This window comes from Manis javanica, chromosome 14 (assembly GCF_040802235.1).
Source record: "Manis javanica isolate MJ-LG chromosome 14, MJ_LKY, whole genome shotgun sequence".
Taxonomy (NCBI): Eukaryota; Metazoa; Chordata; class Mammalia; order Pholidota; family Manidae; genus Manis; species Manis javanica.
This window is the reverse complement of record NC_133169.1, coordinates 81336175-81362663: the sequence shown is the minus strand read 5'-3', so window position 1 is coordinate 81362663 and position 26489 is coordinate 81336175. Positions and strand designations below refer to the sequence as shown.

Sequence of the window (26489 nt, the reverse complement as noted above, 5' to 3'; positions counted from 1 at the left end):
CCTGAGAAGAAGGGCTCTTGTGGCAAAAGTAGAAGAGTACTTGTATGACATAAGAGGAGAGAAATGACTGTGCTGCTCCCTGTGGGAAGTGTCCATGAACCTGACACGGGTTGCCTTTCCAGTCCACAGCATCCGTATTGCCCAGGACCAAAGTCCAGCCCCAGTTACAAAGCTCTGCTTGAAACACTATCATTAGGTGTGCTTCCCTGTTATCCTTCTCCTGCCCACTGTTGAGATGCCTATCTATACACAGTAGTTCATAATAAAGTGTGAATGACTGCTAGGCTTACCTGCTATGGGAGGTATTTGCTCTGTGAATCAAGGAGTTTACTCCCTGAAATAAATCTCTAAATTTTAGAAGGTGCACAAGTATCAGCAACTCCCTAAACCGAATTCATGAGAGCTGACTGTTAGTTTCAGGAATTTTGCCAGTAGTTAAACAGTAGGTAGCTTTAAAATCAGCCATGGTGGGAGCATGTACGACTGCAGAATTTACACCACTCAAATGCCACAGTGGTGTGGGGGCACCTTTCCCCATGTAGAGCCCATTGTTAAGCACTGACCTGCGCATCACTGGACGGGACCCTCCTGTCCCTGCATCCACGTCCTGCAATATCCTATCCATCTGCCTTCCCCAAACCGAGACTCCGATGATTCTAATCCCATAGAACATGAACAAGAAAGCGCAGATGTCAGGGCGGATAACAGGGAGAGCAGCGTCCATGTCAGGACAGCAGCAGCAAGTGGCCTGGGGACCGTTCTGGGACACCCCAGCAATGCTTTCTAGGCCCCAGCCCCTCGGCAAAAGGAGCTGAGGAGGAAAAGGTTAGTGCCTTTGAAGTGCCAGGGGCCAAGGCTGGGCTGTGAGGGCATGGGGCACACACTCATCACTGCCCCAACACCCCACGATGGCCTCAGTAAGCAGAGGACCGCACTGCTTGGGCACCGTCTGGTACCCGATACCGCAGGAGATCCGCTCCATGAGTTCTGTTTCTGGGACTCGGTCTGGGGCCCAGCAGGAAGCAAATTGGCTTTACTCTCAAGGAAATGGAAGCATCCCTGTGGCCCAGGGTGAGAGGGCAGGCCTCCCAGCCTCCCTAATGCAGGTAACTATGAACACGAGCTGCCCATGGAGAAGGAGGGGAGTCGTCGCATTGCCTCCAGCCACATGTCGCATGCAGAGCAATGTGGTGTCTATTTCCTTCATCCTTGGATTATTATTTGAAAAGCCTTATAATCATTTTTAAAGCAAATTAGATTCTGTTGTCCCCTTGGACTTGCTTTAAACCAGGCAGCCAGACCATTCATCACAGCCCAACGCAAATAACAGATATAGAAGAAAGTGTAAACTAGTAGCCATTAAGGAAGCCGTAAGATGAGTCAACCTTGCTATAAAGGCCCGATGCCGGCCGCTCAGAGTGAACGGCGTCAGTGCTTTTCAAAGTCATAGGAACTCTGAATCCCCGTAGCTGTGGGAATGGACTTACGGTCCAGTCGATGTTAAACAGGTAATTGAAGTGAGACATATCGGTGCGACTTATTGCCCAGAAATCAATGGGCATTAAAAGAATCTCACTAAAACTCAGGAAGTGATATCTCAAACATTTTAGACCCAACATTTTGGATTTAATTTTTAAAACTAGAACTCTTGGGCTGGCAGAGTTGAGACCTTAAAATTATATTTTCTAGACTGTATATTCCCAGGGTCCTGGGTACCAGGCAGGGCAGAGTCTGTGGGGTGATTCCCAGCACAGACCCAGTTGCTCTCTCAAAAGATGGGTTTGGAGACCTCTTCCCTGAAGGAGAGGGTTGTGTTTACAAGTCCCATGATCGCGGAGTCTCCTAAATCATGTCTTCATGCAGCAGGTGGCCCAGCCCAGGCTAGGCAAGTGTATGCCGCTGTGGGCAGCTGGCTCAGGGCAATGGCCAGGCATCCCATGGCTGGTGCTGCTGTGCTCAGCTGAGCTGGTTTGTGGTGGGGCTGCAGGACACGTGACCCTTCACAGGGAGGCGGGCAGAGGACAGGTCCCTTGGCCATGGGGGTCAGTTCAGTCCCTTTCTGACGGTCAGATGGAGCTAAGGCTCCCAGTCACCCATCTCTATACAGTGATAGGAGTGACATACACGAGTGGCCTCCCTCTCTTCCTCCATTTACCACCTAAACATTCTCTTCGGGCTGCTTTTGGCTTTCCGAGCCTCAGGCTGAGCTCAGAATGGAAGCACGGTGTCCTCTCAGCACATGCCCCTCACCCCCCCCCATACCTCTCAACTCCCAGCGAGCAGCAGAGCCAGCAGGCCCTGCTATGCGGCGGAGACCCAGGCTCTGGGGCTGCTGGCAAGCGCAATGCTTGCCTGCCCAGTCTGCTCATCACGATAAATTAATCTAAAGGTTGTATGTTTAAAAAGCTTTTCAATAATGCAGGTTTTTGCGCTTCCCTGGATGCTTGGGGAGGGATCATGGCAAAGTCATGTTGCTTAAATGAGGATTTTTCTCACACTTTAAATTCATTATAAGTTTCTTCTGCTTTTTAGAAAGATACTTGTCCTTTTAATTGATCCTATGAGAGCAATGTGTTGGATGCAAACGAGGGTTTGAGCAGCTCGCAGTGCATTACGAAGGGCTTCCCATGATAACATTCGGGGATCGCAGATGCATACAGTGTCCGGGAGAGGGGCCTGTGTCAGGAGGACCACAGGGGACTGGCTGGGCGGGAGCTGGACTCCCTCCCCCAGCTCCAGGCAAACAGAAAGGAACGCAGATTTAATCTGATTGCGGCAATACCTCTGTATCTGGGGCAACTCTGAAACTGGTGAAATGGTCACCTGGTGAATTGACAGCTGTTTCTCTGCCATTGTTGCCTCAAAACAAAAGGACGGCACGGCTTCACCTAGATGTCATCATGGAATGAATGACGCCTGGTGGGCCAGACACGTGGTCTCAGGCAGGCCTCACAGCCGCCCTGTGATGAACAGAACAGTGCAACTAAACAACAAGCATCCCTCACCCAAATCTGGCCAGCTCTTTTTCCGTGGAGAATAAGTTCAGACAGGGAGTTTAGGTGGCGAGAATACCACTTTATCCTCCTGTTTGGTTCCTGAGTTTTGGGTAGCAAGTAGCAAAATTTCAGCTAGCATGTTTATCAAAAATGTTATCTGAATCTATTCGGCTCTTGAGTTTGGAAAGCCAGTGATACCTGTGTGCTGGTCTCGGTGTCAGCTGAGGCCAAGACCATTGGCGTGATGACAACCCTAACCCCAAAGGGACAGATTTGCTGCCTCGTGCAGGGCGTGCAAATCAAGTGACCCAAAAACTGATGCACTGCCCTTGTTCATTCATTTGCTCAAGGGCATGAAACTTAGATTGGAGTGGCCAAAGCGGAACTGAAAACTGGGAGTTGGAGGTGCTGAGCCTCACCACCCTGGGGTAGGACAGAGCTGGGGGTACTTTCCCCTCACCTCAAACATGGAGAAACGGGCCCCAAGGAGGCTTCCATGAGAGCTTGCTGTGTGCCCCCAAACCAAAGGCAGTGTGCCACTGGGATGATCTGCTTGTTAATATTACTTTAGTTAGTCATGGGCTCTTAAATACTCAGGTCATATAAAACAATACCTAACATTTATCATGGTCAGCACTGGGTATTATATCCCAATTTTACAGATGAAGAAACAGAAACTCAGAGAAGTTAAGTAGCTAACCCAGAGTCACACAGCCAGCAGGTAGCAGAACCAGGATTGAACCCAAATGCCTGGTTCTAGAATCTTCTCATGCATTTAAACACACTTTGTAGTTCATCATCCTTCTCTGGGAAGGAGAATCCCACTGTCCTCAGAGCGGGTTGCCCTAAATTTCAAGTCCCAGCTCAATGGTCTCCCCTTCCAAGAAGCCTTCCCTCTACCAGGCCCCAAGTGCTTTCTCCTGTGTGCCTACATCCCTGGATTCAGCTCTACACAGTAGCAAGGCTCTGGACTGATGGTAAAGAGTGTGGACTGAGTCAAACCTGGTTCAAATCCTCATTCTGCCACTTACTAGCTGTGTGACCTTGGACAGTTCTTTACGAGAGGTTAAGCTAGGCTTCAAGTTCCCTGTAAAATAGGCATAATAACCACCACATAAGGTTACCCCGGACTAAATGAGATCATGCAAGTAAGGTGACTGGAATGATACCTTGCTCTCTGTATGTGCTAAATAGTCCTTGACCAGGTAGGTCAGTGACAGAGGCAGTGACAGTGATGATGTTGTGTGTGTGTTCCCACAGCCCCTCCCCGAGCCCCCATCACCCTGTGACACATCACTGTCATCCTCCCGCATTAGTCCAGGGGCTCCCTGAGGGCAGAGGCTGCTTTGCTCACCGTGCAGAGCCCGGGCTCTGGCACCCAGGAAGTCCTCACTAAATGTTCTTTCAGTGAGAGGGATGAAGTACATGGAGAAAGACACTTGGCAATCAGAGAGGTCCAAACACATTATGAATGCCACCAAAGGTCCCAGAGGGCCTTTGCATGTCTCCAGGTGGAGCAGAGGAGGCACCTAGCAGGGAGGGCATCAGCCAGGCTGGACCAGACCAGTGAGGGCACCCCTGTGGCTGCTCCTCACATCACTGATGCCCTGGCTGAGTGACAGGACACGAGCCGAGCCCCCGGTGCCTACATGGGCCTAATGCTCCCTTAATGAGGACAAAACTGCTTGTCCCCTCAAGCTCCCACTCTGCCCCCAGGCCACTAACTGGCCATTCAGTCCCCCTCGGGGTGAGTGTTCTGTTAGGCTGTGGGGCCCCTGCCCGCTGTGGATAACTGTGTGTGGAGATAAGGGCTCCAGCTCTACGCTATTCCTCCGACTGGCCGTGCACCATGCCTGCAACCCTCGGCCATAGCTGCCAGAGCACCAGGCTGCTGCCACCCCACAGGACATTGGCTTGGCCGTCCCCATGCAAATCCATGCCACTGAGGATATAATTCATTAGCATAGGTTGTGGGTTCATATTTTCTCTGAACTCAGCTCCTGGGAACCTGAAACAGCCCTGGCACAGCCCCGTACTGGGTCCCTATGCCACCTCCCTCCCATCCGAGGCCACATCACAGAGGCAAAGGTGATACCCACAGAGGAAGCTGAGTCCTGGCCGAAGGGGAGGGTAGGCCTCTTGAGCAAAATCACTGAGCAGAGACCCCAGCTTCCTGGGGCAGGTCAATACCGGAATCATTAAAGGAAGCAGCACCGTCACTGGGTCATTGTTGGAAAGTAGGGCATGTCTGCCCTTCTCCTGGGGTGGGCCAGGCTCCAGGACAGGAGGGAGCGGATCTGGACAGAGAGGGGCAGGCCCTTTCTCTCCATTCAGGCACACTTGGAGTGCAGTGACCACTTACGGCCAGGCCAACCAACCAGAGCATTTCAGAGATGCCTGGCCAGGGCAGGGAGACCACAACTGGGGGAAGGTTAGAAACGGAGACCAGGGAGCTTAGGAGGAAAGAGAATGTAGGCCAGCAAACACCGAGCTCACCCAGGGCGAGCACCACGCCAGGGACACGGCCAAGAGCAGACCACCAGGCCCTGTGGCAGGGAACTTGTCACCTGGCAGGGAGGCGGTGAGGAACAAATCACCAAATAAACAGAGTAGGGGCTGGATCAGCGGGCAGCTGGGGGCAAGGCCGGCAGGGGGGACCTACTCTCCACGGAGAGATCAGGAGGGGCCGCCTGAGCCGAGGACTTGACACTAAGTTGGAGGTAACCAGGCAGAGGGCGAGGACAAGGGTTGCTCAGACAGATGGGGGACCTGTGTGGTCCTGAAGGGGCATGAGTGAGGAGGCGGCTCTAACAGGAGGGGTGGCTGATGGGTGGGGCCCCAGAGGACAGAATCAGAGGGTGAGGCAGGAGAGGAGAAGGAATATTTAGCTTGGGTCTGCACAGGCTCCCCTTAGCCGGCCCCCCAGCCCTTTGGGAGGCACCAGGGATGGCCAGCTCCTGTCCCTGCCCATGGCCCGCTAAGGCAAGTCGCTGCAGAGGGCACTGAGTAGCAGCTGGAGGGCTGGACTTGGCCTTGGAAGCCCCTCACACCACCGGAGGCTTCGGGCCTCCCGCGGTGACTGTCAGGACGGCAAAGCAAGCAGGGCTGACGCTGCGGCACCTGAACTCGGCCCCTCCAGGCTGACCCTTCTCTGTGAAGCAGAAACGCAGCTGAGGGTGTGCTGGCCTCCACCTGCGCCAACTGTGCTGGGAAAGCTTTGGCAGCCTTGGGGGATGAGGGGTGTTCAAGGAAGGCCTCCCCCAAGAGGAGCAGATGCAGTGGAAGGGGGTCCCCCAGCATCTCTCAGGGCTTGCCCGTCGTCACCCTGTGCAGGGTCAGTTCTGAGCCAGGGCTGTCGCTTGTAGCCATCTCACTCTCCACCAGTTTCTCGCTCTTCCTGGAAGTTAAACTCAGAGCGCCTCTTTCCCATCTCCAGCGGTTCGCTCCTCACAGCTGCACTATTGGGCCTAGCACTTCCAGCCATTGTCTGGAGCTGAATCTTCAAGCACTTTCAATTTTTAAAGATCCCAGCTGGAAGCTGTCAACGGCCTCAGTGCAGAGCTATTGAATGGTAGAAAATGAACTAATTACAGGTTGTTACCGAAAATCTATTATATACAAATTGCAAAGAAAACTCATTAAAATACGATGCTTTCGCGATTACTTTAAAACCCTTTTATTGGAGAGAAACGCAGGGATGGGTGGTTGAAAACCTCGTTGCTCACTGTTTTTGGGTGAGACCTCCCGGCAGGGCTGCAGATCAGAGCCTGGGTCTAATGCTCCTGTGTCACACAGCCCAGCCTGACATTATGCACCACCGAGAAACTTGAATTTTGCATGGTACAGATGGTGATCTGAGTGTTAGTAAATATGCAGAAATGGCTGCAGAGGAAACACTTCCATTACGAAGATATAAAAGGAGAACAATTTAAATGTCAGCTTTTTACCAGGAGAGCACCATATTGCCTTGTAAATCTTAGTGTTTTTGCAAAGCTTTTGCCTGGACTTCAAAGGACTTCGACATGCAATTAAGCACTGAAGGTCACAGTACAGATTTCCAAACTGGTTCCCTGGGATTGGAGTGGTTGGGAAGGCTTGCATTGGGAATGGTGGGGCTGTCCAGGGCCCAGGCCTCAGAGGGGCTCATCAAATGCTGAGGCTGCTTCCCAGGCTGTAGGCAAGAGCCCAGAAAGCATGCTGAGGGCAACACAGAGGTGCCCCCCAGCCTGCCGCCTCTTGGTCCTGCCAGCAGTGCCTGCATCTCAGTGTGGCTGTGGCCCAGTGGGTGGTGTGGGCTCTGCAGCACCTGGGCCCCCAGTGTTCTGAGGTGTAGAGAAGGCCCACCCAGTGTGTCCCAGAGAGCTGAGCCCTCCCCAGGACTGGATGCACCCAGGGAGGGTTCCGGGAGCATACACCACTTGCCTTGTGATGATCTCTCTGCCCTGTGGTCTGACCTTCCTCTCCAGCCACCTTTGGTCAGGCTCTCTGAGAGTGCCTGCAAGCCCAGCTTGTGGGCTGTGCTGGGGAGTGGAGGGGGGTGAGAGAACCCCACTCACACAGGCATAGTGACTACTCGGTGGGCAGTAGGTGGGCCGCACTTGGCACTGGGGACACACCAGCCCCAGGGCCATGCTGGCTCCTGGCAGGAGGTGGGGAGGGCTGGGCTCTGGGGGCCAGACAGGACCTGGGTAGGCAGAGAGGCGTCCTCTCCTGGGAAAGGAGAAAGGCAGCCAGGGGACACCCAAGCTGTCACCGCCTGCCTGCAATAGGCCCTCAGGTGGCACACAAGGGGCTAGTTGAGACCCCAGACCACAGGCCAGTGACCCATCTTAGGTGTCCTCTGCATCGGCAACACCCACCGGCTCTCTGGTCCTTCCCCATCGTGGCGGTTACTCAGCAACTCTCCAGCCACAAAGGCCAGGGCTGCCTCCTGCTGGCCCAGAGCCCAGGCCCCCCCTCCCCAGAGGGCTGAGGGCAACAAAGACGGCAGGTGGTTCAAATACGGGCAGAAGCCATGGGACCAAGAGTGTCTGACCAAGGATGGCAGCAGAAAGGACAAGGCAGAACGAACCCAGGGGGCAGAAAGGGCAAAGGGAAGGCAGGGGCTGCCCGGAGAGCAACAAGGGTTTTACTGCCTGAGCTGTTCTGTTCCAGCCGGAGGACAAGGCCGCAGAGCAGGAGAGAGAGAGGCCTAGAGCTTCCCATAAGGTGGACATGCAGCCTGGAGTATAGCAGGTGCTTGATGAGCATTTGTGGAAAGGATTAAAGACCCTGATAGTTTTTTTTTAACTGTAGTAAAGCAGAAAGGTTCAGAGTGGTTGTGGCAGTTCCCAGAGAGAAAGAATAGAGGGCCAGGGGTTCTCTTTGGTGGCATAGGTCATCCCCTTACCCACGTGGGGCACTGGCCTGGGCCAGCAGCCCACCATGGCTCCACAGAGGTGTTGGGTTAGCTGGACTGCTGGGCGGGCAGAGAGGTGCCACGTCACCCGCAGTCACCCTCAGCCTGGACTGCTCCCATCCATGCTCCCCCTCACTCACTGCTGTTCTGGGGGACTTGTTTTCCTGCCCAAACTAGCCTTCCACCAGCTAGCGCAAAGCCACCCATACATCCCCTTGTATGTGTGGCATCTGACAAGCCCTTACCGGCTCCCAGGCTGCATGCTGTCAGGTGACCCAAGGCCAGCCGGTGGACCGGGATTAAAACGCCCTTTGCAGTGCAGTGGGAACGTGGGAGGTGCTCTGCCCCAATAGGGGAGCACATGTTCCCATCCTGGGTAGGGGGCAAGCCTAGTGACAGTCCCGTGCTCCGAGCCCCGAGTTCCTGCTCTTGCACGCACAGGATTTGATAGGGTCTGGGAGCCCCAGACTTAAGGGTTTGCTGTCCTTGGTCCCATGCAAGCTGGAACTGAGACAAGCAAACACATATGATTGTTTTGTTGAACCACAGGCTGGGCTCAGCAGAGGCAGAAGGAAGGAATTGTGTGCATTCTCCTCTGCACAGACTTGCCAGGGAACCCCAAGGCCTCCTGTGCCTGGGGGCTGAGGAGGAGGAGGAGGAGCTGAGGGCCACGGACCAGTTTGCCGCCATCACTAAGTGGAGTTCTATCTATCCACCAAGGGGCTACTTGGCTGTGTTCTCTATGTCGGGCTTTGGCCAGAATTCCAGCCCCTCCCACCCTGTCCCATTCCTGGTCCCACCCCACAGGTCCTCGCCATCCTCCCAGGGAAGGTGTGAGGGAAGCTGGTGTGCAAGCTGCCCCCTGCAGCCCACGAGCTGAGCCCTGGAGAGTAGCTCTCCTCCAGATGGCATGGGCGTTGTGTCTTCACACAGGTACTTCAGGCACGGAAACTGTGTGCTCGTTGGGACTGCAAATCACACTCAGGTGGGAGAGGAAACGAAGCCCAAAGGACCAGCCCCTCCGCAGGCGGCAGGAGGTTCCTCTGAGTGCCTCCTTGGGCTCACTCATCTTCCCAAACGCTCTCAAGCCCCTCCAGCCGGTGCCCCATTGGCAAGGTGCTGGTGGCTCTCCAGAGCAGGCCGCTTCCCAGAAGCCATTGCTGGCTACGTGCTCACCGCATACCGGAAGCCGGCACCTGGCAGGCCCCCATCTTACCCGCCCCAAGTTCTGCAGATAAGGAAACCGAGGCCCAGGGAGGCCAAGGCGTGCTGGCTCTGGACCTGAGCACCTAGGGTGCTGGTCTCACGCCCCGCTCTAGCCAGCACTCTTTGGAGCAGGTGCAGAGAGCCCCCTGGGATCTGTGACTCTGAGGGTGGCACAAAGTATGGGATTAGGGAAGCAAAGCCTTGTCTGAGGGCCAGTCAGCATGTGCTGTTGCAGAGGGCAAGCCCCTGCACCCACGTCCACTGTCTGGACCCCCAAGCCCATGTGCCACAGATGCTTTCAGACATGTTTACTCAGATCCCTTTCAGACGGCACCATGGAAACAGCCCCTTGGGACTAGTGGGCTTCAGCTGCATGGGAAAGGGGCCCCAAGGAACAGGCCTGTCACTCAGAACAGGCCCCCCCCATGCTCCCTATGTGGCAGGTCCCTGTGGAGGGGTGTTTTCCTCCTAAACCCAAAATCCATCAAATAGAAATCCCTTCCCAGCTCCCACAAATAAGTGCACTTCCAGAGACTCCTCGTTTTAGCCCCATCCAGCCCAAGTGTTGGTCCCAGTCTTCCAAAGTCCACCTCTGTGCAGTGATGCTTACAAATGTCCTGGCACTTAATGGCAGGTTCAAAGAGGGCCAGGGGTTCTCTTTGGTGGCAGAGGTCATCCCCTTACCCACGTGGGGCACTGGCCTGGGCCAGCAGCCCACCATGGCTCCACAGAGGTGTTGGGTTAGCTGGACTGCTGGGCGGGCAGAGAGGTGCCACGTCGACGGGCAGGGAGACAACAGCTTGGGAATGAGGGCTACATCCCTGCCCTTCATGTGTGTTTGCACCAGCCCTCCCTCAGGTGACACAGGGTGAAGGCTGGCAGAAGGGGCTTGCAGGAAGCTCTGGGCTGGGCATTCTCTGGGTGGCAGCTGTGTGGAGACCCCATCACTCAGCACACAGGACACAGGATACTGTGGGGGACATGAGGGTCAGGGGAGGCCTCTCACGGTCCAGACAGGACAAGGGGGGTAGGTTTTCAGCTGAGCTAAAAAGACGCAGGGGTCAGGCATGGGCATTGAGACGACTCCTGAGCTGGCCCCGGATCCAGCCATTTCCTGACCCCTGGAGGTGCTGAGTGGGCAAGTGCACTCAGTGCCACTCAGACTCTCTCTGGGGAGACGGGGTCATCATGTGTCCTGGCCACATGCTGCACCCTGGAGGGCACAGGGTAGGTGCACCAGGAGGTCTGAATCCAGCGCCCTGCCGTATGCTGCCCACAGCTGCAGTGAAGGTGCTCTGTCCTCCCTGGGGCCCCTCGAGGACTGGAGGTTTGGGGCCCAGACAGAATGACCATCCTGTGGAACCGTGGGCCGTGGATGGCTGGCACCTCCTGATGAAGCTCAGGACTTTCAGCTTGAGAAAGAAACAGAAAGTGTGGAATGTTTACTGGCAGGGGGATTAGTGGTGAGGAAGGTGGGAATTTAGAAAGAGAGCAACAGCAGTCACACCTAAAGGGAGCCTTAGAGGCACCTGGGGATCGTACCCTGAATGCAAAGGTCTGCCCTGCAGATTCTCTGACTGATGGTGCCCTACATGGTTAAGAGTTCAGTTCATGTTTCCCAGGGGTCTCACCCTCCCCAACCCCACTATCACAGAACACCTAACTCTCCTTGTTTGGAGCTATAAACGTGCACACACCTTCCCAGGCCGGCGGGCAAGCAGCAAGCAGGAGACTCAAAGTGCTGGGGGTGCAGCCTTTAAGGAAACAGCACTGCTGCCAGTTAGGGAGGCAGTTGGCAGCTGTGTCTAATTGGAGAAGAATATCAATGTGTTTTCCTTGGGATGTTTTCCTGGCATTCTCTAAATTAAAATGAAGATATGGGCTGAGCAGGACTCCCAGGGCCCTGGAGTCAGCTCCCCATCATTCACAGGCTGATTGTCCACTTTGGATTATTTATGCTCAGACTCCCAGCAGCCTCCCAGCCTCCCTACCTCCCCACCTGCCAGCCACCTCCTGGATAGAATTCAAAAGCAGCTCTTATGAAGGGGAAGCAGAGACCGAAAGAAGGAACTAGAGCAGTTGGGTGTGCTGCTCATTAATGGATCTGGGCAGTGGTGGTTTTGAAGAGGAGGGAAGAACCCAGGCTTAGGTGGACAAAGGAGGAGGGACTGAGGCTGGCTGTCCATGTGGGCCCTGCTGAGCCTCACACGCATGTGCCTGTCTCCCTTTGAAATCAGAAGAGGTTATTGATCTCACTTGGAGTGAAGGGCACAGACCTAGGCCAAGCCCATGGTCTCTGGCCCCCAGAATACAGGCCCCAGCCACTCTGGCAACCTTGGCCAGGCACCTGGGCAGATGAAATAGTCACAGGCCCAGAGCCTGGGCACTCAACTTTAAAAGGCCTGTGTTGGACTGGACTGACAGCACCATGCCTGCTCCTCAACAAGCAGAGGTGCAGAAGGCTGAGGTCCTGCCACCTCTGTAATGTTGAACAGGATGTCTACCAGGATGCCCAGGGTGCGGGAGGTGGCCTTCATCATGGGAGAGCAGCATGGCCCTCATGATGGCACAGTCAAATAAGCTTGGCCTTGACCCAGGCTTTGGTCTCTCTGAATGTACAGGCATGGCCTCCCAGACTCCAGTCCCTGTTCTTAGTCCTCAGACAGAGATGCTCAGATGTGTGGGTGCTCCCAGGTGAGGAGCCTGGCAAGCAGCAGCTCCTGGGGTCTCAACAGAGGACAGTAAGCTTCCAGACTGACCCAAGATACCCTGGTAGGTGTCAGATGGCCCAGCATCATGGCTGAGTTTACAGCCATAATCTTTGAGGTCACAAAACCAACAGGTTAGGGAGCTCTGAGTAAACATGTTTTTAAAGAAATGCCCTGAACCGAAGCAACAGGTGAATATTCGCTCTCACACATTCATTCATGCCGAGTGCCTGCTCCTGGACTGGACCCTAGGAACACAGTGGTGACTGTGGCAGGACTGGCCCTGACACCTTGTCTGCAAGCTGCTTGCTGAGGAAATAGTTCAGGGCTGGCAATGGGGAAGCCTTCGAGTGATGGAGTATCTGCCACATGGGGCAGAGACACCAGAGCTTGGAGGCACTGCAGGGCCCGTCATGTGTTGCAGAGCTTGCTTCTGAAGCCACTGAATTATTAATAACAGCATTAATAGCTGATGCTTACTGAGTGCCTACCATGGGCGCTGGCACCGCTCCACGGTAACTCATTCATCCTACAGCAATCTGTGAGGGAGGAACTCTCATTAGCCCCTTTTAGCAGAAGAGGCCCAGAGGCACCAAGCACTGGAGTAACTTGCCTGTGTCCCAGAGCTCGTGAGTTGCAGCCCAGGATTTGAACCCAGGTGGGAGGCTGCAGAGCCCAAGCTGAAATTTTCCCAATGTTGGCCTTGCAGATAGGTTCCAGTGGTTGGAGAGGGGGATTATATCCAGGAGAGGGGGTGCTGCTGGCCCAACACCTTCCCCTCCCACCCCCAGCACCTGGCCCCCAGCAGCCAGCCCCATCAGACGCACTCTTGCTCCTAGAGTCTGACCTACTCAGGAGTGTCTATGAAGCCTCTGAAGGAAGTGGGGCTTCAGGAGCCCCATTCCAGTTGGGCCAGAACCCACCTGGCAAGCTCTTCCTGAGCTCTGTGTCCAGGCCTGCACTTCTGTGCACTGGGAATGGACAGGGAGCTGGGGCCAGTCGGCCACGGGGATTCCCATGTAGGAGGCAGGCAGCAGGAGGCTGTGGCTGATGACTCTGCTAGGACATTCGTTACTACAAATTATTTATTGAGTACTAACTAGTTCAATATCATCTAGTGACAGCAATCCTCATGAAAAGGATACCATTTACCCTCATTTTGTAGTTGAAGAAACTGAGGCACAGAGAGATAAATAACTTGCCCACAGTCACCCAGCTGGGAGCCAATGGCCTGAGGACTTGCACACAGGCCCTCTGGCTGTAGGCGCCCCCTACGAGCACATCTGCAGCAAGGCCACGTGGGACTGAGCCGAAGCCTTGGCATGAGCACAGGTCTGAGAGCCCAGCTCCACTCCCAGCACCCTGGGGCTCCCATGCTCCGTCGTGCTGCCGATTTAATCATGAAAACAGAGTTTGCTTTCTTTAATCAAGAGACTGGTTCCTCCTCTGTCTGGCAGGGATGTTATAAAAATCAGTTAATACGCACTGGCAAATGCTTTGAGATCTTGAACGTGGAATAGGACACATCAGTACAAAACAGTTTTTTGGCGATGCTATTTGGCATAAAAAATAGTCCTCATGGCTCCTGCAAATAAACAACAGAAACATAGATTGGAACATGAGAAGTGCTTTGAGAACAGCAGTGCAGAGGGAGGTGGAGGAGGGTGGGGCAGGGGGAGCCAGCGGGCAGGTGGGTAGCAGAATTTAAGTACATAGTTCAGGGAGCACCTCACCAGGAAGGGGCTTTCTGAGCCAGGTGTTGAGGTGAGTAGGGGCACTAGCCCCAAGGTCACCTGGGGAAGACACATCCCAGCCCGCCAGTGAGAATAGGTCTGGTAGCCGGAGTGGCATGGGAAAGAGGTCCTGGAGGGCCCTGGGAGCCAGTAAGGACTTGTTCTCACACGGGGTAAAACAGTTTTTTGGAGGATTTCAAGTTGAGGAGTGACATGATCTGACTCTGTATTTTAAAGGCATCACTATGGCTGCTGTGTGGAGAAAAGACTGTTGCAGGGCAAAGGTAAACAAGCAGACAAATTAGGAGGCTGTCGCACTAACCCAGGTGAGAGATAGTGGTGGCTGACATGCAGGCCACAGGCATGGGAGTGCTGAGAAATGTCAGATTGGGGTGTATTTTGAAGATGCCAGAGAGCTTTGCTCATGGGTTGAATGTGGTTATGAGAGGACAGACAAGTCCAGAATGGCTTTGAGGCTTTGGCATGAGGACTGGAAGGGTGGGGTTGCCATTAACTGCGACGGAGAAGGTGGGGGAGTCTTGGGAGGGGAGATGGGGAGTTAATGCGTGGGCATATTGAGTGAAGGCACCCCAGACATCCGAGTGGCAGTGTTGACTAGGCCGCCGGACTTACCAGACTGGGTTCAGGGGGGCGGTCCAGGGGGAGATGGAAATTTGGAAACCTGTAGCACATTAACAGTGCTGGAAGCTATGAGGCTGGATGAGCCCACTGGGTGGGTGAATGTGGATGGGGAACAGCGTCCAGCACTGAGCTGGAAGTCTCCAGTGTGACAAGGTCAGGGAGCTGCAGGGGAGCTAGCAAGAGAGTGAGGAGACAGGGACAGGCAGGTGTGCTGTCCTGGGAGCCAAGAGAAGAAGGGTCAGGGGCGGCGGCCAGTTGTGCCGGACGCTGCTGCGAGGTCGGTTAGATGGGGACAAGGGAGAGAGTGCTGGAGCCTTATTTGCAGGGTTTTGGTGCCCCGGGGAGCAGGGCTACGGGATGACGTGGGAGGGGCTGCAAAGCCTCATTGAAGTGGGCTTAAGGGCAAGTGGGAAGAGAGAAATTGGAGAAACTAGGTCCAGAGCACTCTTCTGAGGCGCTTTGCTGTGATGAGGAGCCGAGGAATAGGGCTGTAACTGGAGGGACGGCAGGCAGAGTTGGTAACGCATGTTCGTATACTGAATGATCAGTTACAAAGGGGAAGACTGATGCTGTGGAAGGAAAAAGCCGTATTCCTGGAGCAAGTTCTCTGAGTGGGTAAGGCAGGTGAGACCTAGCCTCGGGGGGAGGGGCTGCCTTGGGAGTGGCCGGATCCCTATCAGCAAGGGAGGAGCCTGTGAGCAAGGGGCAGGCCAGGGGGCGGTGTCGGGAGCGTGGGTACATGTCTATTTTCTCAGGGCAACAGGAAGCAAGGTCACAGCTGGGAGTGAGGACAGGGCGTGGATGTGGAGGCTTGCGGGTGGGGCGGGGAGGGGAAGGTCTGGACCACGTGTCTAGGAGGGTGGGAGGGTGGACACATGGAGAGAAGGTCACTGGCTGCGGGTAGTGCTGAGGGCCCCTTCCAGACTCAGAGACATGAATTCAAAGGGAGGCCAGTCCCTAGGGCAGTGGGCTTTCCGTGGTCAGCTACAGGGCTGCAAGCACAGAGGACACAGACAGGGCCACCCAGGTTTGGCCAGGTACCAAGAGGGGGCAGGGAATTGAGAGTGTGCGGGTGTGATTCCGGTTCTTTAAATCCCGTGGAATTGGAGCTGGGAGAGACAGAAGAAACATCATGAAGGGAGTAACAGACAATTAAATGGTCAGTCAGTAGATTGTGCGTCCCAGTGCAGCTGAAGAATTGTTGGCATCTGGAGACCAGAGAGGATAAGCCAGAAGAGAAGGGAGGTGATCTGAGAGTAGGAGGCCTGATGATAAGATTTCTCAGGCTGCCATTACTTGTAGTGACTCGTAATGTCTGGACTCCAGGATACTCATGGCCCTGAGAGGCGGTACGGTGGAGAGCCGGCAGGGTGATCAACTTGGATGTTTACATCACCCACTGTTAACACAGGAGGAATGTCAGAGGCACTGTCATCAGCTAGAGGCTGCAAGCATCAGACGTGGGGTGGAGCAGCCCACAGTCGGCAGGTGACTGCAGCAGAGACCGCAGACGGGACACAGAGCGTGCATGGCTGTTTCCCCCTCTCCCTGGGAGGAGGTTCTTGAGGGGCAGTCCTCTTTCATCCCCATTTTACAGAAGAGGAATTGAGGCACCAGAGTCAGTAAGAGGTGGTAGAGCTGAAACTCAAACCAGGGAGCCTGCCTTCCAACTTGGCACCCTGACCACCACACCATATACCCTCCAACATGGGCGAGCTGGGCATGCGTGAGATGTGGTCCCTACCCTCAAGGAGTTCACCTCAAGGAGTTCACCTATGGAAATTGAATATGAGTGCAAAGACAAGGGGCACAGACAAGGCTGTGAGATGCTGCCAGGATGCCTTGGAAACTGAGGCGGGCGTAACGCCTCCAACCAGAAAGATGCCAGAAGTCTTCAGAGAAGGTGGTGTGACATCACTGGCAGATCTGGGAACAGGGGCAGGCATCCCAGTCAGAGGGAGCACCCTAAGCAAGAGTGGCCAGTTTGTCCCTTGTGTCACGGACAAATGGAAAAGATGCACAAGATGATGCTGGAGAGAGAGATTCAGAAGCAGACAGCAAAGTGTGGTGTTAGTCAGGGAGGCTTCGTGCAGTCTCAGACAGTCCCCAAATCTCAGGGGCTTAACACAGACAGGTTCAGTCCTCCTTCACGTAACAGTTCAAGGCTGTGGTTCACTTTGCGGCTCCACAGTGCCACAAGGACCCAAGTGTCTTCAGTTTTGTGGTTCTACCATCCAATAAGGCCTCAGGTTCCTTTACTGGATGCCTGTACCTGGCCAGTATCCAGAGGCATAGAGAGAGAAGATCTGGTAGATTTCTGGGGAGCCCAGCAAGGGCTGGTGTGTCCTGACATATTCCACTGGCCAGAACTCAGCCAAGGCCACACCCAGCCAGGGGCAGCTGGGAATGCAGCGTAGCCGAGACACGGGAGGGAAAGGAAGCAGGCTGGATGGACACTAGCCGAGACACGGGAGGGAAAGGAAGCAGGCTGGATGGACACGTAGTGTCTGCTGCAGGCTCCCAGCTGGGTTCAGGCCTGTGGAGGAAGCCTGGGGAGCAGGGAGGGGCACGCTCCAAGCTGGCTTGAGAAGGACTGACCTGTCCCCCCCTCGGGGGACCCTGGGCTGGAGCTGGGGAGGTGATGTAGATCCAACATGGAGACAGGAGTGGGAGCTGGAAGGGGCCCCAAAAAGAGGTGATGTTGAGAGGCTTTTGTGGACCATTGGCTGGGGTGGGAGTCCAGAGAGTGAAAGATCATTCATAGGCTTCCCTGCAGGGCAAGATGGCACCTGCCCCCCTCTGTCTGCGTTGGGGCCACCAAAATGCAGGCTCAGGCTTTGGGAAGATGGAGTGGCTGCAGGTGGCCCGTGACAGTCCTTCTCGATCCACAACCTGGCCTCAGAGAGAGGGGACAAAAGGACCTATTTTAATTTTCTTCTTGGGCCTCCACATGACAAAGGAGAAATATCACCCAACATTATTATCTCTCAGAAAATACTCTCTGGAACCATAAAAAGGGAAATACAGTGAAGCCAGACCACGGCAGCTGCCCCTTAAATCAGGAGCTTCTAAATTATCGCGGCGGCGCTCTCTAATTCCTCTGGATGAAAACATTAAAGATGACAATGTCCCTTTAAATCAAATGCCCTGAGAGTTGCTGTAAAGAGTCACTGGGCTTTTTTTTTCCTTGTGACGATTTTTTTTTCTTTTTTCACCTTGTAATAAAATATAAATCATAACTTGTGGGGGCAGACTCCACAGAGCAAGCTGTGAACATGGACTTTCTGAAAATGAAGGTGTTTTGTTAATGGGAATCATCTCATCTCGGCAAACATCGAGTTTCAAATGATGAGTTTGCTACTTAACTTCACACTCATTTTGTCTTGATTCACAGGCTGGCCCCTGGGCCTGGCTGTGGCACCCCTGTGACGAATCCCGATGGCACCTCTAGGAGGCCGGCGGCTGCCTCAACCCGCCTGCTGTGGGCCTCTGGGCTCTGGCTGCAGGAGGCCTGAAAGGCGTGGGGAGGGACATTCTGAGGAGGGAGCACCTGCAGGCAGGGGACCTGAGGGCAGGCCTGGCAGGTGAGCTCCTGGGCTGCACAGAGAACCCAGAGGCCAGCACAGCCCCAGGAGGATGGGATGGGAGCCACAGGCCAGGAAAGCCTGCAGGGGAAAGCCTCAACCAGGTAGACTTGTTTTCTTGGCTTTGGCGGGGAAAGTAAGTAAAGATGGGGAAAGAATCCTTGAGGTGACCCAGGCCAGGGCCAGGGCCAGTGCCTGGGCATACGACCTGCAAACTTCAGGCCTGGGTCCGCCTCTCCCCTCTCTCCACGCCCCAGCTCCCACTTCAGGGGGCCTGGGTGGAGTCTGGCAAGGCCGAGTCTGTGAAGGTGGCTGGATAATCATTACCAGGGCAGGAAAGCAGACTCAAGATATTTCAGAAGAGTAGCCAGGGCTTGGCTCTGAAATGGAAGGGTTTGCTGGTTGCCCCCCACACCCTACTGCCTGCAGCCCCTCTCCCCTGAAATAGCCAAGCACCTTAAAGGGTCCATCTGTCTCATCAACTCCACAGCCTTACCCAGGCTCCTGGTTCTTCCTTCTGTGGCCTGTCCACGTGCCTCACTAGCTCTACCACACACCTGTGTGGATGAGGAATTGAGGCCAATAAAGGTCACTGTGACCTACAGCTGGTATACCCAGTGGGCACACCTCAGTCCTTAGTGGATTTGACCTCTGCGGCATCAGACCCTACTGGCCTCTCCTGCAGACCCTCATTTGCCTTCTGCCTCTCCGGCCACATCTTCTCCATCTCCTTTGTGAGCAAGCCACCCTCCTTGGCCAGCCTCTTACTAACACTTTTCCAGGTAGGAAATATTTTAATCTATGTAAGCCATACAGTCTCTGTCACAACTACTTAACTCTGACCTTGGGGCACAAAAGCAGCCATATACAAATAAGTGTGGCTGTTCCAGTAAAAGTGCAAAATCAGGTGGAGGGCCTGCCTGAGACACTTACTTGAGCTTCTCTCCTCGGGCTGCACAGAGGGTCCAGAGGGTCCCGCCCCACCCATGCCTCCAGACACCAAGTTTCCAGGTCTTCAGCAGCCCCTGGTGTCCTCCTGGTCAAGACTTGTGGACACCCCACACCTGGTGTGACCAAACCCCCCATCCTCCCCCAGGCCCACCTCCCCCCACTGCATCTCCTACGTCACCAATACCCTTTCACCTTTCCCTTGACTGACTGCATTGCTAATCAGATCGCTAAGTACCTCGGAGTGGATGGTGGGATCTTTGAGAAGCTGCTTGCAGCAGGGGAAGAAGGGCCAGGGGGAGCAGGGGGAGGTAGAGACTCACAGGGCATGTGGCGCTGGAGCAGGAAGCCCGCCACCGAGGGCTCGCTAGGCCTGGGCTGCTGCCTGCCGACAGGTTAGCTGGCCAGAAAGCCCGGGTTTCAGCACTTGAGTGGGGTTCCACAGAGTTATGTTGAAGGAAAAGCAGTCCGTACCCAGATTTGCCAGGTGCAAGCAGGAGAGCAGATGTGAAGGACGGGTATCCTGGAGCCATGGCGCCTCTCACGGCCTACCCACCTCCAGATGCCCTGGTGGCCGCTGAGCAGAGGGCAGGTTGGTGCTCAGAGCCACCTACGAGGGCTCCAGGGGCGCTGTGTGAAGCCACGGGCGCAGGAGGGTTCAGCGGCAGATGTGGGTGCTGAATCTGCCCTCTGATGGATGCAGCTCTAAACATTCTGTTCATTTCAAGCAGCAAATTATCTCACCTGCTTCCTGCCTGGCGCACGCAGAGATAAAATTCCATCTTATTCATTCCCTCCTCCTCACAGGCCTGGGCCCTGATACATGATAATTACTGACTGAACTGCCCTTCGAGGAGCACAGATCCCTCCTGGTGCCGCACCTGTGCCTCTGCCAAGAAATTGGCTGCAAAGGTTTGCTCGAAGGTCTCATTCATCCTGGCACTCTCAGGCCTGGAAGGCCACTGGCACCCCTGGTATGCAGGCCTGGCTCCTGGCACACTCTGAGGCACTGGAATTTATTTGGCCCATTTCAATACAAATGCAATTGAGACAAAATCATTTTTGTGTCAGAAGCCATTGCTCCACTTCTGTTTCTCATCAAGTGAACCAAGGGCCAAGGGGAATAGAAATAAACCGCTCTGTGCCCAGCTATGGCAGGTGAACTAAATCCCTCACCCCTTACTGCCGCTCAGAGCCATTATGTTTTGTTACCAGCCAAGGGCTGGTGCCACACTGTGGGCAGATCTGGAGGCAGCACAGCAGGCTTGGGGTACATCTGTGCCAGGACAGGCTGCTGGGGGGCCCAGGAGTTGGGTGAGCCAGGGAACAGGTGCCCCCAAGGGTAGGATACCTGCCTGGCCTCCTGTGGTCTCTCCTCATTCCTGGCGTCTCAAACACAGTCTTAGAGGACTTTTCCTTTAGCAGATTCTGGGAAAGGGAGACATGGCCAATCATGCATTCAGGAGGCGAGGGATGTGGCTGCCCAGGCCCTGCACTCCAGAGCTCCCAGCCCATCTAGGGAAATAAGGCCCATGGGCAGAAGGAAGGGCACGAATATGGGATGTTAAACCACAGGGTCTGAATGCGGGGTGCTGTGGGAATGTCATGAAGGTGGGCAGGCTTCCTGGTAGCAGACAGGCTTGAGCTGGCCTTGAAGAATGCAGATGTGGCCAGAGCTAGAAGGAAAAGGCCCTGCCCTGAGGCAAGACAAAGGTGCAGAGGGATTAGGAGAGAGGGTTCTAGAATATGCAGCCATTCAATGCTCATTAAGCGCTCTTGTGTTCATGGTCTGGATGAGGCCGCACTGAAATGCAGATCAGGGGAGGACAGTAGAGCTGGGCCTCCAAGGGCAGCTGCTCTGCTTTGCCCCAGGGCTCCACACCGGGCAGCCTCCAAGGCCCCCACTGTTACCCAGCCCCCAGGGTGGTAGGGGCTGTGCTTACCCCATGGGGGACCTGGGTGTCCCAGCCCAGGTTGCACTGGGGCCTCTAGGACCATTGCAGTGTTGACAGAGCAGCCGGAAGGCCATGCCTCTGAGCTGCCCCTGCTCCTGGTCAGGGCTCCACCAAGAGGGCATACCTGGAGCTCCCTTCCCAAGGGCCTTTTACAGGCCTCGCCGTGCCTCCCCGAGCCTAGGCTGTAGGCACAGCACCGCTGCTGGTGTGGAGAGCAAGCCACGAAAGGATCCTCGCACTTGCCTTTGGAGGGAGGGCAGGGAGCTGTTCCGGTGACCCAGGAACAGTCAGCTTGTTCGCATGAGACCCAGAGAGGCAGAGTGTCCCTTTGCTCCCCGATGCCCCCTGCAGTGCTGCCCAGCTGTCCTGACTGGCTGGCATGGGTAGGTCAGCAGAGCTGGGCCACAGCAGGCCTGGGTGCCCCTCAGCTCCCCAGGAGCAAGGGGCCCCCTAGGAAGGTCCTGTCCCAGCACCCAGGGCCAAGGGGGACAGGATAGGGGCTCACTGAAAGCTTGGTGCTTTGTTGTTGTTGTTTTTTGAGAGGGCATCTCTCATATTTATTGATCAAATGGTTGTTAACAACAATAAAATTCAGTATAGGGGGGTCAATGCTCAATGCACAGTCATTAATCCATCTCAAGCCTAATTCTCGTCAGTCTCCAATCTTCTGAAGCATAACAAACAAGTTCTTACATGGTGAACGAATTCTTACATAGTGAATAAGTTCTTACATGGTGAACAGTGCAAGGGCATTCATCACAGAAACTTTCGGTTTTGATCACGCATTATGAACTATAAACAATCAGGTCAAATATGAATATTCGTTTGATTTTTATACTTGATTTATATGTGGATCCCACATATCTCCCTTTATTATTATTATTATTTTTTTTTAATAAAATGCTGAAGTGGTAGGTAGATGCAAGATAAAGGTAGAAAACATAGTTTAGTGCTGTAAGAGGGCAGATGTAGATGATCAGGTGTGTGCCTGTAGACTATGTGTTAATCCAAGCTAGACAAGGGCCTTAAAACATCCATTGGTGCTTTGTTTTAATGAGTTTCTCACTGTAGGGTTCTGAGTACCGTGACTCTGCCAGGTTTTAAGCCACTCATGGCTGGGCAGGTCCTAAGTGTGGACCTGTGATCAGTAAATGTGACACTGTTTCCGGGTGAGCAGAAACATCACCTTGGACAGCTCGATACAGTGAACAGGTTGGGAGTGGGGTGCAGGCACACCCAGACAGGCCCCGGGGGGTAGGCAGCACCTGTCCCTGGCTGTGTCTGTCCCTAAGACTCTCACGGATGGTCCGTGGAATCCGCAAGGCCCCAGCCTCAGAGAGGTTAAGCTGTTTTTTCTCAGAGCTACCCAGCCAATAAGAGGTAGAACTGGGATACTAAAAATAGGTCAATGATTTTTTTAAAAAAGGTCAATAACTGTTCTTTAATGAGCCATTACTCCGTGCCACACACTGTGCTAAGTAGTTTATATGTATTATTCAGTCCTCAGTCATTGTATTAACCCCATTTTACAGATGAGGTGACAGAGATCAGGCAATACCAGAGGTGACATTAAACCCAGGCAAGCCCAACTCCAAAACACGCGGCTTCTCCACTATGCTAACTATTCTGCTTCCCAGGGAAAGCAGATGAGGGAGATACAGAGTGCTTGTGGTGTGGCAGTCATGGAAGGCTTCTTGGAAGAGGTGACATGTGGCATATGAACAGCATTCAGAAGGATATGTATATGGTTGAAGTAAATGGCAGGCAGAACAGAGTGAGCAAAGATACACAGGCTGGAGGGCACAGAACACATTCAGGAAACAGGGCATTGCTGTGGGGCTCATAGAGGTGAGGCCAGCCAGAGCATACAGCCTCCAACACCAGGTCAGGGACAGCCATCCAAAGCTCCAGGCAGAGGAGAAGCAGGCTGGGGCTGAGCTGGGTGGCACTCCATGCCCACATCTGAGAAAAGGAAATGGTCCAAACTGCTCCCCATCACAGGCTAGAGCCTGGGTGGTGCCCCTAGACCGATGCTGGCTTAACGAAAGTGTACTCAGTTGTAGCTCATAAACCCCTTCCTCTGTGAGATACTTACTCTATAAAGCTTTAATACACTTAAAGCTAAGGATTTCTAGGTGATATGTGCTGGCGTCTTGCCTCATGCACATAAGATGTGCTCACCAGTCCACGCAACCCAGCCAGCCAGGGGCTGCCCAGAGTAGAGGGAATGTTTTTAAGTGAATGAGATGTAAAGACATTTAAAATCAATACTTCTCAAATTAGGTTTTCCTTTTATGGGATTAAAAATGCTCTACTCGAGCCCAGAGGAGGAAGGAATGTGGTCTCTGGGCAGCATCGAGGTGATTAGTGAGTCGTATAACTTTCAGACACACACAGACACTTAGAGTAAAAACAAAGAACCAAAATTGTTTCCATAAGCCAGGAAGCTACCTGCTCGCTAGGGTCCTTCTGGTCACTATGGGGCAACTCAAGTGCTCCGTCCTCCTAGAAGCTGTCCCCATGCCCCTCCCCTCGGACCCTTCCTTGCTTTGGCATGCAGGCAAAGGTCCCCAATGCCACGAAGTGGCCTTGCACTGGGGTGCAATCTCTAAGCTTAGAGCAGCCCCGTGGTTCATGAGTGGTGAGCACCCCCACCACCATCCTCCCATAACTCACCAGGCTCTGCTCTCATGCAGCAACTTCCTGAGTTGATGTTCTTAAAAATTCAAATACAAATGGAAAAGCCTTTCTGAACCAGGGCCTGTGAGCTGGAGGGTCAGGGAGGCCCCCTGAGTTGGCAGCGCTCACCCCCCTGGGACTTGGAGGCCCCTGGGAAGTGCTTCCTCCAGAACTGTTGCAGGAAATGTGAGCTCAGATTCTTCTCCCTGGTATTGGAGGGTGAGGTTCTGGTGCCAAGACTGTGGGCCCGTCACTCCTGCGCAGGTCGGAGAGACTCCGTGGTGCCAGGGGCAGCCTGCAAGGAACCGGCTGGGGTCCTTTCTCAAGTCCAGCTGGGACTCAGAGCTCACCCAGCTGCCCTCATTGGCAGGACACTGTTCGAAACCGAAATGTTATTCCTATCACAGGGTTTCAGCTGTTCATCTCCATCGTGATTTCCCTTTGTCTTCATTTCTCTTTTGCTCATAAACAGTTCTGTCTTTCCCTCTTTTCTCTCTCTGCCTGATTACAGTAAGAAGGAGATGAACCTGCACAGCCCTCCCTGGCCCCCAGGAGCTGGCCGGGTACAGCAGGGGCAGCAGGAGGGTGCCAATGCTGGCTCAGCACCATGCTCTGACTGGTGTCTGGATTGCCTGGCAGGGCTCCCAAAGAATCACCCCTCACGTTACACTCACCTACTCCAGAGCCTTCGATGGCTCCCTTTTTCCTGCCTTACTTAGCCGAGCATCTCTGCCTGCTCCTTAGGTCTCATGTCCCAGGCCTGTTAGTAATGCCCGGACACCTACCCAGCTGGCCCTTCCCATGTATATATTTACATTTTCCCTACCAACCCCTGACACCCACCAAAAAAGCTAATTTGTTCAAGGAGGCAGAGATGGCCTGATTCACTGTCTCCCTAGCATCTGAAATGGAACCTCCTTTCAGATTTTAGAGTGTTAGTTTGTTAATCATTTCAAAGCAGGAAGTGGGAAGGAGATTGGCAGGTGGGGGCTTATCCAGGCCTCAGATGCCTGAAGTCTCCATGAGGTTTGGCCAGAGACTGAAGAAAAAGACCGAGTGCCCAAAGCCGAGTCAGGAACCAGAGCAGTTACAGAGTCACACATGCTGGGCAGAGCTGTGCCCAGTGCTGGGTCTGCACAGGCTGGGGGAGGAGGACAGTGGGGGGCACGGGGAGTGGGGCTGCTCACATCCTCAGGGGCCTCAGCTGCAGAAACAAAGGCAAGGCTGCTCATCTCACGGCCCGCTGCCCACATCCTCTCCCAGTTTCTGCAGGACAGGATAGGATCAAGAAGGAACGTCACACTCCAGCAACAGAAGGATGGTGTTTTTAATGACTTGTCTCTGTTCTAATTAAAGAAACAACACTTTGATTAGCAGCCGTCTGACCTGGGAGCATGGACTTGTGAGGTTTGCACCTTATGACGTGATTGGAGTTCAAGATGTGCAAACAGTCACTCCTAGGGTGTGGCTGGATCAGGGTAGGACAAGGCCAGCACTGACAGCCTGCACCCACACCTGTGCAGATCAAACCTCGCTTCCACGCGCAGCCTTCCATTCACGCAGTGCTGTGAGCCAACTGCCCACCCCCCAAACCCATTCACAGTCCCCAGGCTTCTATAACCATCCACCAGCTCCATCTGCACTCCTGGCCCAACACCTCCAGGTCCTGTGCTCAATTCCCCGGCCCACTTTCCCCAAGCAAAGCCTAGAATTTGCTTGCCTGGCTAGCTGATGCCCTGGGTCTCTATGGGGCAGAAAGCCAGCAGGTGTCTAACTTCACCTGGTATGCGGAGGAGGGTGAGAGAGGGGGCCTTGGAGTAGAGTCCTGGAAAGCTGTGCCTCAGTGTCTTGTCTTGTTGTATTTATCATTACCCAATGGGCACAGCTTTCCAAGACAGATCCAAGGGCCAGGCCTAGAGCTGGACCCTCCTGGCACAGGATGGCCCTGTTAGAGCCCTGAAGAGCTCCCACATACACACACACACAACTCCACAGGTGGGCTCAGGGCCCTCAGCCCCCAGGGAGGACTCCTGGAGCACTCCTTTAGGGGGGCATATGGTTTAGGACATTGAATCCCTCCACCCAAACCTGTCAATGGTGAGCAGTCCTCAGAGGCAGGTGGCAGAGTTCTCCATGGCCTGCTGAAAAAACAATGCACATTTACTTTGATGGGGTGTGCCTCGTCCTGCCCAGAGCCCCAACCTTGTGCTAACAGGCATTCCATGCCCCTCTGCTCCCAAATTCTCTCTCAGAGCTTGATGAGTGTCAACGGCTGTCTCTGTGAGAAGAGGCCAATTTGAGATGAACCTTGCAAGACTGTGGTGTTGGTTTAGAGAAAATTCTCCTCCTAGCGAAGGGGCTGTTTGTTCCTTGTGGAAACAAGACCAGTATAGACCCTTGCAGGGGGACTAGCGTGTGACAAACTCCTGGTTCGATGGCCCAAGCGAGGGTTCAGGGCAGGTCCCTCTGACCAGACAGAGTCAGCAAGCTGTACCTGCAGGCAGAGTGACTCAGCAAGCTGTACCTGCGGGCAGAGTGACTCAGGCCTCTGCACAGGGGACCCCCTGGGCAGCTCCAGCCCTGGAACATGAAGAGGGGACACCCACTGGGACAAAAGGCCCCTGCCTCCTCCTCCAGGAA

At 54.3% G+C, this 26489-nt stretch overlaps 1 protein-coding gene across 3 annotated transcripts in view; it reads left to right on the top strand.

The window, feature by feature from the left end:
• FSTL4 (follistatin like 4) overlaps positions 1-26489 on the top strand; it is a 356770-nt gene that overhangs the window by 241420 nt on the left and 88861 nt on the right. The window lies entirely within an intron of this gene.